General features: G+C 41.0%; 1 protein-coding gene and 1 non-coding gene across 3 annotated transcripts in view; one reads left to right on the forward strand and one right to left on the reverse strand.

The window, feature by feature from the left end:
- The window catches only part of IL1RAP (interleukin 1 receptor accessory protein), a 139,529-nt gene extending 127,993 nt beyond the window's left edge, over positions 1 to 11,536 (reverse strand). For both annotated transcript variants that reach the window (XM_065942266.1, XM_065942264.1), the window contains exon 1: positions 11,385 to 11,536. The gene's annotated coding sequence lies outside the window, so the exon portion shown is untranslated. The remainder of the gene's footprint in view (positions 1 to 11,384) is intronic.
- Positions 11,537 to 12,519: 983 nt separating this feature from the next.
- TRNAC-ACA (transfer RNA cysteine (anticodon ACA)) lies at positions 12,520 to 12,592 on the forward strand. Its single transcript has one exon. It is a non-coding gene; the product is annotated as a tRNA-Cys (tRNA).
- Positions 12,593 to 14,912: the final 2,320 nt, after the last annotated feature.

Consider the following 14,912-nt stretch of genomic DNA (forward strand, 5'->3'; position numbering starts at 1 on the left):
CTTCTGTAAAATGCTGATTATAACAGCACCTACCTCTTAAACTTATTCTGAGGCTTTGATAAGTTAATACTTGTAAAGTTTACATTATTAGGAGACATGTATGAGCTTACGGATGCATGTGTCAGTAAAGACTTCATGGAGAAGTTCTACATTTTGAGAGAAGAGTTAGGTACCATTTAGACTTTTAGACCAGCAAGAAGAAATTGATCTCGGGTAGAATTAAATTTGCTTTTCACATGTTCAGCCTTTAGGAGAGCAGATTTCAGAAAATGGTACCTAAAATCTCATAAAGAAAGAGCTCTAGGTCCAATGTCTTGGGGGACTGATTACATAAAACACCTACACAAGAACTGTAAAATTTCCAGCTGAATTGAATTGAGCAACAGTGCATACATATCCATTGATTACTTAGTGTATTTGGAAAAAATAATGATACCCTTTGAGAAAAAGAAAAGGAAACTGATTTTGCCTATTTAACCTGCTTCTTTTGTTGTTTTGCTGGACATTACAATGGGAAAGAAAGGCTGTGAATGACTCATCAGTGAAAGTAAATTGTATCCTCGTTTGTTCTAGGAACCTACATGAGATCAGAACAATTTGTTTTCTGTACCTTAGAAATAAGTTCTTCCATTTTCCTTCACTCTCTGTTGGTTTCAAATATGTCAAACCTGGTCATCATTCTACCTTAGCCCTTTCAGTAACTTCCTGCAGCATTTGGCATACAATCCAAACCCCTTACCTTGGCTTCTAAAGCCACTCTGATCTAGTCTCTGCTTATCTGAGGACCTCATCCCCAGCCCTTCTTTTCCTCTCACCAGGCCCTGCCACTTCAACCATGACCAGAACAATCCTGGCTCCTTCTCAATCTTTTTTCTAGCTCAAACATCACTTTCTCAGAGATGTTACCCCTGACTACTCTACTTAAAACTGCCCCTCTCCAATAGCCTCCAACATTGTTGTTGTCATTATTTTCATCTCAGCCCCTATTTCCCTATTTCTTATCCTGAAATTATTTGTATTTTTTCTGTTTACTTACTTGTTATCTGTTTATGTGTGTCTATATATATATGTATACATTATATATTATATTATACATATATATTATATATTATACATTATATATATTATATATATTATATATATATTATATATATATACACATTATTTTCATCTCATCCCCTATTTCCCCTTATTTCTTATCCTGAAATTATTTGTATTTTTTCTGTTTACTTATTTGTTATCTGTTTATGTGTGTGTATATATATAAATACACACACACATATATATTTTTCCTTTGATATCTCTCTCAAACTATTCATAGTAACGCTAACATCAAGGAATCACCTCAATCACCTCTGCTTTCCAAGGCAATTTTGGATAATTTCTAAATGCATGTATATACACACTTATGTATACACACATATTTTGCACACATATAAATTTATATTTCAATATTCTAAATATATAGTCGATATCCTAATATACATGTACACATACATTGGCGAATATGTATAAGTGTATGTATATTTAGAGAATTGGTTATTTCATTATTTTATATTTGTTTTGTTGTTGTTCAGTCACTCACTCATGGCCAACTCTTTATGACCACATGAACTCTAATCTGCCAGGCTTCTCTGTCCAAGGGGCTTTTCAGGCAAGAATACTGGAGGGGGTTGCCATTTCCTTCTCCAAGTGTCCTTTTTGATCCAGGGATTGAACCTGAGTTTGTAATTCATTTACTTATCCATTTCCATCCACTTCTTTTTACTCTACGGGGATAAATAATACTAACAACTATAATTTATTCATTCATCATTTACTCATGATGCTATTTGCATCACTTAGGCAGATGCTATTTGCTAGGTACCCAGGATACAGAAGTGAGAAAAATAAAGGTCTCTGCCTTTGTGGATTTTACTCCAGTGGAAGTACACTAATCACTAAACAATAGACAATATATTAAATAGCATGTGGAAGCCAATAAGGTGATAACTATTATGGACTAAAGAAAAAGTTGAGCAGGGTAAGTAAGATCAGGAATGCGAGGAGCAGGAACAGGAAGCAGGATGAGGGGCAATTTTATAATGATATAAAAGCAGTCAATGAACTTCTCTGATGGTCTAGTGGCTAGGACTCCCAATACATGGGGCCTGGGTTCAATCCCTGATCAGGGAACTAGATTCCACATGACACAACTATGAGTTTGAGTGCTGCTACTGAGGCCCAGAGCAGTCAAATAAATAAATAAAATAAATATTGTAAAAATAAAAAATAAAACAGTCAAAATATCCTTCACTGACCAGATACTGAGCAGAGACTTCAAGGAGATGAAGGAGCTAGCCATGTAGTTATCTGGGACCCTGAGTCAGAGAGGAAACAGAACAGAAATCATAGGAGGCCTTGCAAGGCATCTTAAAGACTGCCTTATACACTGAGAAAAATAAAGGGTGGTTACTTATGCTGGTCTGTCTTATGGGTACTTCTTAGGTATTAACTTATTTAGTTTTAACCACCCAATGAGTAATCTACTTTGTTTATCTCATTTTATATGGAGAAGTTGTATAACTTGTCCTGTGTTACACAGATGGAGCCAGAATTTGAACCTATGTAAAATGACTGTGGAGTCTTAGAATACACTGTTTTTCAGTATAGAAAATTTTAATCTATCAATTCCCAGACTTCAGTACAGAGGCCCTTAAAGTAGTAGGCCCTGCTACTTTAACAAACTATCCAGATGATTCAGATGTAGATGGTTCACGCTCCACAATTTATCACTAGTCTAATTCCTCCTCCATCTGAAAACTTTCTAAACGTTTTAAAGTAAATTATCACATTTACTTCCTGGCGTTTACCATCTCCACTGATGGCCAAACTGGGAAAGATTTTCTCAGACCGGCTGAAGCACCTACTTGATATATTCCCACTTTTTATCTGGCTTTATCTGCTGTAGTTGTTGTTGTTGTTCAGTTGCTCAGTTGTGTCTGACTCTTTGTGACCCCATGGATTGCAGCACGCCAGGCTTTTCTGTCCTTCACTGTCTCCCAGAGTTTGCTCAAACTTATGTCCCTTGAGTCATTAATGCCATCCAACCATCTCGTCCTCTGTTGTCCCCTTCTCCTCCCACCTTCAATCTTCCCCAGCATCAGGGTCTTTTCCAGTGAGTCAGCACCTTGCATCAGGTGGCCAAAGTATTGGAGCTTCAGCTTCAGCATGGTTTTATCTGAGTTTCATCAAAGGGGAGAGGCTGGGACTTCCCTGGTGATCCATTGGTTAAGACTTCACTTTCCAACCAATGGGGTGCAGCTTCAATCCCTGGTAGGGGAGCTAAGAATCTCACATGTCTCTCGGCCAAAAAACCAAAACACAAAACAGAAACAATATTGTAGCAAACTCAATACAGACTTTTAAAAAAATGGGGGGAAAGGTTTTGGAGTAACAGTAGTGCTGAGTTAAGAGGGAGGAAAAGATAAAGAAGGCCTTTTAGGAGCCAGATATTAAGAGCCATGGACTTAATATATTTAATCTTATTTTAATGTCTATAAGTAAATATATAGATAAAAGTGTAGATATAAATATAGATGTCTGTCTAACAAGCAGATGGCTAGAACAGACTTTTTTACCATTTCACAGATGACAAAACCAAGTCTGGGCAGGCTAAACAATCAGTATTTAGGATTCAAATCCAACTCTGACTTCAAAGCCAGCCAGCTTTTCATTACCCACTTTATCCATTCAAAGCCCAACCCTGCCATTGTCTTACACTGGAATTGGAAAACAGAAGTATAATCTTCCAGAAAAGTGCTCTTTAGTATGTATTACACTCACAAGTGTCCATCATTTCTATAAGCTGAATGAACTCCTATATCTATTTCAGTGACAGCCAAGCTTCTTCAAATGGGCACTAAATTAGCTCAAAAGAAGAAAGCAGAAAATATGCACTCATAATGCAACAAACCAAATTCAAGCTACATATTTTATTCCTTTATTCCTTTGTATAATATTATGGTGGTTAATAGGGACTTCCCTGTGGTTCAGATGGGAAAGAATCTGCCTGCAATGCAGGGACTGGGGTTTGATCCCTGGGTCGGGAAGATCCTCTGTAGAAGGGAATGGCTACCCACTCCAGTATTCTTGTCTGGAGAATGCCATGGACAGAGGAGTCTGGCAGGCTAGTTCACGGGGTCGGGTCACAAAGAGTCAGACACAACTGAGCAACTAACACATACTACTATGTGATTAATGGTGCTACAGAGCTTCCTTTAGGAAGAACTTCCTTCCTTTATATATATGTATATACACATATAAAATCTCTCTTTTCATTTACCAAACAATAAATGTCAGCATGCCTAATCCAGGTGTCTGTTTACTCCTCCCACCCCAAAACCTGGATCCAGAAGGGGAAAACAGTTGCAGGTTGTGAGAATGTGGCAAAATCACATCCGTAAGGACACAGAAGGTATCTTTATGGATCTGCTTCGTATGGATCTGCTCACTTGTGATTCTCACTGAGGTCAAGAAGGCTGCCAGGTATCTGGATTTTATGACATTCCTCGTGCCATGACATATGTGTGGATGCCTCCATGGAACTAAGAGTGTAGTTCTACTCTTAGCTTCCCATGGTGCCTCTAAGTCATCACTCTACAGGCACAGACTCACAGAACACCATGCCTTGGAGAGCACCTCATCCAAATTCCTCATTCTAGAGGTGAGAAAAAGGACTCTCAGAGAAGGAGAAGCCACTGACCAGTACCAGGGTTGGTGGACTGAATGATCAAGGGGGAAAAAACACAACTTGGAGTTAGAAAGCTAGAGTCCAAGTCCCAGCTCCACTATTCACTGGTTGTGTGACCTCTGCAAACATTCAGCCTCTCAAACTCAGGATGTTAAATGATGCTGAAAACATTTACTTTGGTTACCTCAGATTATTGTAAGAAAGAAAAAAAAATATGCATTTTGAGGGCTTAAAATTCTATAAAAACCAAAAACTGTTCATTTCAACCTAGGTCTTCTAGTTTCTAAAACAGTATAAATTTGGATATGCACGTGAATATCATTGCAGTTGTTAATTCTAATAAAGGTTAAAATTCCTACATACCAGGATCTTAACAAATGTTTTGGCATCTGACTGACATCGACCAAAAGCTAGATGAAATGTGTTTATTATCCCTTTCACAGATGATGAGAATAAAGTAGAGATAGACCACATAAGTTGTTCAAGGTCAAACACAGGGCAGATGGTCTGATGGTAAAGCCCGGAATCTTACACAACCATAATTTTAGGTCACCATAGCATCTAACCATAACTGGCTTAAAGAAGGAACTGTGTTATCTATGAAAAGAACATTTTCAGATATCAGAGTTTATAAAATGACTGGTTCTCTTTTCTGTTGCTTTTAGCATTGATTGGGCAAAGAAGAAGCCTGTGTAATCATAAGGGCTTACATGCTGGACAAGAAAAAACCGCAGGCATCTCCTACATGTAAACTAGTCATAAAAGGTCATCCAATTATATCAAGGAAGAGCTGGACTTTTTCACTGCTCTTAGAATTCAAGATCAAAGTTCGTTGCAGCTGCCCACTTCCCTGGAAACTTCCTACTTTCTTGCAGGTAATTCATTTATGTCACTTGACACTGGCCTTGCTGTCAATATATGCAAGCATGAACTTCAGTGTCATCGTTCACTGTGTTTGCTGCAAAATGCCATGTATTATTGGGATAAAAAAGTCTTTTTCCATGACTGAGCCAGTGATATTCAACCTTATTAAAATTTGTGACTCCTCAGTCTTTGTGTGATTTTGTGACCACAAAATTTAAAAAATAATAATAAAGTTACTTTACTAGTTTGCAGAGATAGCCTTTGCAATAATGAATGATATGATAAAGTATAGGCTTCCCTGGTGTGGTTCAGCAGTAAAGAATCTGCTTGCAATGCAGGAGACCTGGGAGACACAGGTTCAATCCCTGGGTTGGGCAGAACCCCTGGAGGAGGAAATGGCAACTCACTCGAGTATTCTTGCCTGGGAAATCCCATGGACAGAGGACTCTGGCAGGCTACAGTCCATGGGGTCTCAAAGAGTCAGACATGACTGAATGACTGAACACATGTGATAAAGTATGAGAAAACTAGAAAACCAATGCTACAGTACATGATATAGCATGAATCCGTAATTCATTAAACTCTGCACATTTTGAGTACAGGACCCTGCACTAGGTATGGGGCAGGATAAACCATTTCCTCAGCTGTTTAGGTATTCATCATGAACTTGTACAAGAATACTAAGGGACAAAATATTGGCCAACAGTAATAAAAAGAAAATTTTTAAAAAACTTATGATTACCATAGAGACAGAAAGAATATGTTACAAGCATTTAAAAGGGTCTCCAAAACTTGGAAAAATCAAGAAAAATTTGAATAGCAGGTTTGGAAAGAAAAGTAGGGGAAAGGCGATAGTAGTTTAAGGTGGTGTGGTGTGAGCATACAAGAGGAGACATTGATAAATCTAGCTATGTGAGTCCTCAGGTCTTATGGTACAGTGTCTAATAAACACTCGAGAGTTGACCAAAGAGCTGTGTGCTCAGACACACAGGTTCTAATTCTCACTAATTGGATAACTGTAGGCAATTCTCTAAGTCTCTCAGAGCCTCAGTTCTTTCATCTGTAAAAGGCAGACAATAATATAGATCTGAGAGTTATTTTTATGCTTAAATGAAATGACAGAAGTACATGCACTGATAAATGCTGATTTCCTTTGCCCTCCTCTATTTAACCAGAAAATAGGTTTCTTGGCATAAAACAATCAGGGTATTTTCTCTTCATTCCCCTTTCAATCTTTAGCCTTGACTTTTACAAAGAGATGTGGTGATAGAATTTCAGAGTTGAAAGGAATCTTAGAGAAAAATAACAATGCATTGCAGCAGAAGAGCCTTAGAGATTCACTAGACCAGCTCTCTCACACTTTAGGCCCAAAGGTAATGCGGCTTCCCCCAGCACAGGCAAGATAATACCAGGATCAGAAGATGGGATGGGGAGGGGTGGGTTGTGGGTCTCAATTCAGGTCCTCAGTTCTAGTCCAGAGGCTGCAGAATTTCAGGTCTTTCCTAGATCTAAAGTGAAAGGGAAAGATGGGTCTCAGCAGCGGTGCCTCTTTGTGCTACATGACAACGGCCTGCTATGTAACCTGAGTCTCAGTTGCCTCAAAAGTACACAGGATGACTATAAGGATTGAATGATATGATGCTGGTAAAACACTTAGTACAGGCCATATGGGGACCACTAAAAGCGGATCACTATATGATTTAATCAAAAATCCTTAAATTTTGATTTTCACAACTGAACAAATTAATAAATTAAAAGAACTGATGGCAGAAGAAAGAATTAATGTATAGGAAATACCTCTCATGAATGAGGTGCTGAGACAGACTCAAGCTTCTAAGTAAAGGTCAGTGTTCCTGTTTCCTAGCTGAGGAGACTGAGGCACATCTCAGCATAATAACTTGCCTCAGGAAGATGCTAAGACTCCACACTGCCACAGCTGCTAGAGCTAGTCAGAACATGGTCAGACCAGAAGGAGGTCCCCTAACAACCTTGTCGATGTAAGCCATGCATGCTCACTTTCAATAAAAAAAAGGAAATGAGTAGCTAACCTGATTTAATCCCCCCAAATACCAGATACTAAATGTTCTGTAACCTTCCTGTTCTTTGGGGTTTCTGTTTCTCCCACAGAACAATTTCCAAAATGGGTAGAGCACAGTAGGTGGCTCTCTTTAATATTTCACAGGCAAGGCAATAGTGACTCACCAGATCCTACATCTGTGTCATCAGCAAAAGCCTGACAAAGTTGAGCAACAAATGAAACTGTGTATGTCAGAGATAACCTTTAGCTTTTTCTTCTGCTTCTTCCTCCGATTTTCTCCAGCTTCTTTCTGCTTTTCTAACTGTGCCAGGTAAGATGACGCTGACTGCCTACCTTTTGGCAAAAGCAAACATATGCTTCCAGATGCCAAAAGCAAGAAACACAGTGTTTCTCCCCTAAATGTATTTGCCAGCTGGTCTGCTTGCTGCAAAGCAAAGAAACCTGAAGTCTCAACAGATAAATGGCCCTACTGTCTGGGCCAGAAACAGATTTGTTCATTTTCCTTCATAAGCCTGCAGCCATCAGTTTCCACCGGGAAGACTGAACCCCAGACCAGTGATCAGCATCGCCAGCCGGCAGTGGTCTTTCCTATAAATGCCGCCTCTGCATACTGTTCACTATATCCCACCCTTTCCATCCTTGGAATTAGACAAAAGAAGAGAAAAATGCAGTGGTCACTCATGGCATTTGTTACTTAGTCTTCTTAAGGCCCTGAGTATTAGCACTAGGATGGCTGGAAGAAGAAACCATCCAGAACAGGAAGAAAACCATGACGTAACTCTGCACTTTATATCTTCATGGTACCCTTCTGCCTAGGAACTGAGGGTGTACTGCGTCGGACACATGTGAGCAGACAGGCTGCCCTAGAGGTTCATCACTCTGAAACTTCTTCTCCTGACAGCTGCCCCACCAAACTCTACAGAGCATAGTTCTCTCAGCAAAGAACTATCCTCTTCAGGACAAAATGGATACCCTGAAATCACCAAAAAAGTCAGCTCACCCTAACAAGTGAAGTAAACTGCTAACGATGTCATTGGAGAGATGACACGAAGTGACGGGAAAAGCCCTCCACTAGAAGTCAAAAGATGTGAACTGTATTTCTAAGACTGAAATTTACTAACCACCTGACCCTTGACAACTTCTCCTTTCTCTGACTCTCATTCAATTTTCTTCTCAATAAATTGAGATCAGCTAGGAAGAGATATCATTTAATGAGCACCTACTCACTACACTCATTTTACATTATTTGACTTAATTTACTTTTTATATGAATCCTTGGGGTAAGCATTTTTTTTCACTTTAGAATGGGGTAAAACAGAAACTCTAAACAGTGAGATAAATTGCTTAGCATTACCCAGCTACATAGGAATTAGAGATGGTATTTGAATTTGATCAGAAAACTGGCTTTTTTCATTCTTTATCATATCATTGTATTATCCTTGCACTATTACTACACCCATTATGTCCTTCTCTCAAGGCTATTGCAAGTAGCAATGAAGATAACACATATGGAATACACTGGAAATTGTAAAGGCATATATATATATACATATATGTGTATATATATATATATGTCACAAACGGTCTAGATAAGGAGAAAAGGTATAACTGAATAACCTTTCTTTGAGAAACCAGAACTAAAAGGAGTCAGCTTTCAATCTCCCATCCCCTTGTTCTGACCTTATTTTGAACATTTTCCTTTTCCCTACAAGTCCCCGGTCTCAGGCACGCGTTCAGATGTATCCTGGCCAGCTCATCACAATGCATGCACACGGAACAGGCTGACAGAGCAAGCATTCCCATCCCCTGCAAATTCCTGGTGCGGGAGGTACCTAAGGGGACCACCAAACCCTGTCCTTCCCCCAGGTGTATCACACCCCCACCCTGCATACTTCATCCCGGCGTAGGCAATGGACCGTACAGCAGGCAGCCAACTATAAACACTGGGTGCTCAGTTCAGGGACTTACAGCACAGCCAGGAGATAATAGTAGATAACTGTATGAAGTCAGTCAGAATAAAATCAACTGTTACATTCCAGGTGGGGGTATATAAGGGGCACTACTTCATGTTAAAGTACCAATAATACCAATAATAAAGGATGACCAGAGAGGGTGGACACATATGGATGTTTGTGTTTATATGAGATGTTTGTGTCCAGAGGGACTGAATTTAGGAGCATCACTGTATAATCCAAAAGAAATGCATTGTAAATCTTCTTGTTTTCCTATACTAGCTGAAAAGTATAAAGCTACTTGTCTGACCTGAGACAGCAGGAATAAAAGGTTTAGAATAGTCTGCAACATAGATGAAACTTGTAACTTCTCCTCTTGTCTTTCTACCTCTCATCAAATTCAAGACCCTCTTTGCTAATAAAGGCAGCCTCACATCAAAGTTTCACAGAACTGAGGTTTGACCTAAAAACTAGCAGGGAATTGGCATCACTGAGAAACATTTTATATTCCAAGTCAAGCATCTACGATCAAAGTCACATGTAGAGGGCATTCAGAAAACACTATAAAAGAGCTGTTCAAACTCCAAAGAAGGAAACACCACAACATCCAGATTAAAAAAAAAAAAAAAAGTCACTCTATCTGAAAAATCAGCTTCCTAAAAAACCCACTGTTTCCAAGGTTAATATGTAACAATATTTACAATTGCTGCCATCAATGTCAAATTGACCAGGTGCCAAGTCAGGCACTGTGATAACCATGCGGTCTGAATTACCCCGTTTCATCCTCCCAAGTGACCGAAGGACTCTTTGTGACCATTAAAATCTCCATTTTACGGCTGGACCAAAAACAGACACACACACACACACACACACACACACACACACAAACAAAAACAAAAACACGAAACTAAGTATCAAAAAGACTGAATAACTTGCCCAAGTTCACACAGTTAAAAGGAGGCAGAGCTGGAGAGAAAGCCAGGTAAATCCTCCTCAGCTGGTAGCTAACCTGAGATCCTGGAGCAGAGCAGTGTTTCAGGATTTCACAACCAAGGGGGTGGAGGCAAGACAGGCTGGCTCTTAAAGGAAACGGCAGAAGTTTGCTATTATGTTTGTGATTTTTCTGTGCAACTCAAGCTGCCTCCTTCCTTCCCAGGACTTAGCAGTGAGAGAGGCTATGGTTCTGTGAGGTCACCTAATCCTATATGGGAAGCATCGTATTTCCCACAGGACCACTGACCCCGCTTCCCCTGTGCCTGAAGACAGCAGGGTACCAAACGGGGTGACTGGTGCTGGGACGTCCCTCACCTCTCCACTGACCCCACTAGGAGTCTGACAGGGGCATGTTTCTGAGAAAACAGGTCGGGAAAGAGGGAGGGAAGCTGTAAGCAGCCTTTACCCAGGCTGTCACAGGTCCAGGCTGGAAGCGACGTGACACCCAGTGGCAACGCTGGGATACACTGCCCCCATCTATCCTCATGGTTCACAGCAGCACTCCGGAGAAATCAAGACGGGGTAGATCCCTCAGAGCTGCGAGAAGGGTGCAGCGACGCGCAGCCCTGCCGTAACGGCGTTACTTAAATGTTTACAAAGCAAGGATGGGACTCGGGACAGCGGGTTCGAGTCCTGACCCCAGCACTAACCAGCTGTGCGACCTATCCCAGCCGCTGCCTCGCTCTGTGCCTCAGTTTGCCCTTCTGTAAAACAGGGTTGAAGGAGAAGATCTGTCAGCACCCGTCCACCCTGAGATTCGGTAGGTCGGTGATCCCACAAGCCCTCATCACCGCACCAGACTCACCTTTCTTGGGAGGAAGAGAGGACGTGGCGAAGGCGGCGGGAACGAGTGCAGGATCGCCCAGTTCCGAATTTTTCGGTGCGCTTGGCCAAAGCCCAGCCCCGGGGACCCCGATCCGGCCAGTCTTCCCGCAATGAGCCTCTTACTTTCCGCCGCACTTTCTTTTTTCCCCCTTTGGGGCTCCTCCCTTGCCGCTGCGCGATTGGCCGCCGCCGCGCGGCTCGGGCTCCACCCGCCGCCTCGGCTCGCCAGCCACCCGCGCTCCGGGCTTCCAGGAGCTGAGGCCGCGGGGCGGCACCCCCAGCAGCCCCGCCCGCGGCGAGGAGGAGCGGCGCCCGGCCCGCGGCCCGCCAGCCCGAGGCGGCGCTAGGCCCTTCGGCGCCCGGCCACCTCCCGGGCAGGCTGGAGCGCGCAGAGAGGGAGAGCGTGGGTCCCGCAGCTTGGCACGACGCCGGGCGCTTCGGGTAGCTGTGCCTCTGCTCCACACAAGAGGCGTACACTTGCGCTCACTGCAAGATCCTGGTCTCATGGTCGAGAACGCTGTCACCCTGCCTCTTCCCGGCTCTGTGTATTTAACTCTCTGCTGCACCAAAGCCATGAATCTGTGCAGAATTTGCGCCCCCATCGTGTGCCAAACCCGGAGTGCTACAGGAAGAAACATACTCCACCTTGGTGGTCCGGAGCCCCTGCTCCGCTGCAAGTAACAGTCATGGGAACAAACTATTGCTCATGACAGCAAAATGAAATCTGTATTTTCCACTGGCGTGTACTGGTGTGCCTAGCAAGGTGCCCGGCGTAAAGTTGGCACTCGGTACATGTATACTGAATTAGTGAATGAATTAAATAATCGATATAGAACCAAGCGATCGCAAAAGAATCACTCCTTTTCATTCACTCCCTTTTCTCCAGATTTCTGAAAGAGCCCTCAGCCAACTTCTGAGCTTTACAATGACTGTCGACTTCTTTGTTCAAGAACCTTGTTCTCTATTGATAGTCCATCACCATTCCTTCCTGGCTGGCAAAGCCCTTCAACACCTTTCCTCATTTCTGAGACTCCCAACAAAAGCCAAGTTGACTTGTCTTTTCACACATGCTTTACTGTACCACATTTATGACTTACCTTCTGTTCTTAGAACTTTCCCTGGTGGCTCAGACGGTAAAGCATCTGCCTACAATGCAGAAGACCCAGGTTCAATCCCTGGGTCAGGAAGATCTCCTACAGAAGGAAATGGCAACCCACTCCAGTATTCTTGCCTGGAAAACCCCATGGATGGAGGAGCCTGATAGGCTATAGTCCATGATGTCCCAAAGAGTCAGACAGGACTGAATGACTTCACTTTCACTTTTCTTTCTGTTCTTAGTTACCTATTTGAATCTTATTTATTTATTTATCCAACAAATTGAGATCCAAAGAAAGAAATTAAAGAGAAGAAGAAAAAAGATGTGAAGGAAAAAGGTCCTCATGAATTAGTAAGTAGAACTAAGGGGTGCCAGTCTCTAGGTACCAGCTAGAGATGAACAGCAATGCAAAACTCAGACACTGCTGCCTCAAATGGTTGAACTCCCTAAGGTAAAATAACAATATTACTAAAGCTGTAGTCATGTTCATGTTGTTTCACTTACTGCTATCGCTTATGGAAATCACTCCTGAGAAAGCCTTTGTCTGTGGATACCTGGCACACAGTACCTGTTCACAACATTTTACCAAAAAGGAAACAATCTAAAATTTTAAAAGTTTATTTTATGAAGAAGAAGCAAAACTGTTCTTTGATTTATTATTCACTCACTCATGAAATATATTTCAGGACATCGAATATTTTTTTCTGATATAATACGCTCATTGAATGCTTTTATAATATATGCTTATATATTATATATGCTTATATAATATATATATTATATATATACTGATATATATAATATGCTTATATATATCAGTTAATTTAATTTTCACAATCATCTGTAAGTTACTATTATTATCTCAAATATGAAGACTTGACGGAGAAGTCATATCTTGCCCAAGGCCACTAGCCTACAAGATGAGACTGCAAAATGAGAACTGAGGCAGTCTTCTTGCTCTTAATAGATAGTCTCATGTGCTTTCTAGAAGTCCTGACTCTGTGCCAGGCACATGTTGGTGATTCAGAATTTAACCAAATGTACTCTTGGACTTTGAGGAGATAGTCCTAGTTTGATGAGGATGATACTACATAGACAAGTCATCACAATGTTAATATTGTAATTTTAAGACAAACAAGTGACTGAGAATGAAAATGGTTAAATAATCAGTGCTATATAGTCACACAATAAAGTATTTACTGTCATAATTAACAGATTATGAAACTATGTCTACAAAGGAAAAGAGATAATCAAAAATGTTGTGTAAAAGGTATGAAAACACGGACAGTGATTGAAAGGACTGTGGAAAATGTTCATGTGTCAAAATTATGGAAGTATTTTTCTTTTTTATTTTGCTTAATGGCCAAATGTTACTGTACAATTAGAAAATGTTTGAAAACCTCACATACTAGGCACTCAGTGAACAACTGTGGATGAATGAATGAGGTTGCAAACTCACTGATGTCAGTGCCTAACAGTGTTGGGTGCATTAGAAATGCTCAGAAAAATATTTTGAAATTGACTGACTATTGGAAAAGCATCCAATAGTTATTTGCTTCTTCCCTCTGCTGCTAGCCTCTACTTCTTTTTTCAAGTTATTTTCAATTATTTTGCAAATAGTTGTAAGGGGGCCTCAGAATTTGTTTTTCTCTTGAACCCAGTCCAATCTGACTTTTGTCCCTAACACTTCATTGGCAACGTGACTACAACTAACGACTTTCACTTTGCCAACTTCAACGGTCAATTCTTGGCCTTCTTACTATAACTGTTTAGAAGCATCAGATACAGTTGTTTCTCCTTCAGACTCTTTTTTACTTGACTCCTTGTTTTCCATCCAGTCTTTGGCATGCCTATAGTCCCTCCCTAGGACATCTCATCTCAGGCATTTATGTGATTAAAAACTTTCATATTTAAATATGCCATAGGAATCACAGACTCTGTTTCCCCTATTGCCTCCTTCTTATCTTTTCTTAGATGTGTCATACACACTTGAAACTTCACATGTTCAAAACAAGCTCTTTATGTATGCCTCCTCCTCCTCTAGTTTTTCTAGAATTGTAAGAAAAGTGAAAAAATTGAAAGTATTAGTTGTTCAGTCATGTCCGACTATTTGTGGCCCCACGGACTGTTGCCCACCAGGCCCTTCTGTTCATGGAATTCTCCAGGCAAGAATACAGGAGTGGGTAGCCATTTCCTTCTGCAGGGGATCTTCCTGACCCAGGGATTAAACTTGGGTCTCCTTCATTGCAGGCAGATTCTTTACCATCTGAGCCACCAAGGAAACCCAGCTTTGTAAAAAACACTACTTTTGCCCAGTTGCTTAAGGCAATAAGTTGGATTCATCATTGATCCCTCTCTTTCTTTTAGAGCTCATATAGAATGTATCAACAAATCTGTTTTCTCTACCCTCAA

Source organism: Muntiacus reevesi, chromosome 8 (assembly GCF_963930625.1).
Source record: "Muntiacus reevesi chromosome 8, mMunRee1.1, whole genome shotgun sequence".
In the NCBI taxonomy this organism is placed as follows: Eukaryota; Metazoa; Chordata; class Mammalia; order Artiodactyla; family Cervidae; genus Muntiacus; species Muntiacus reevesi.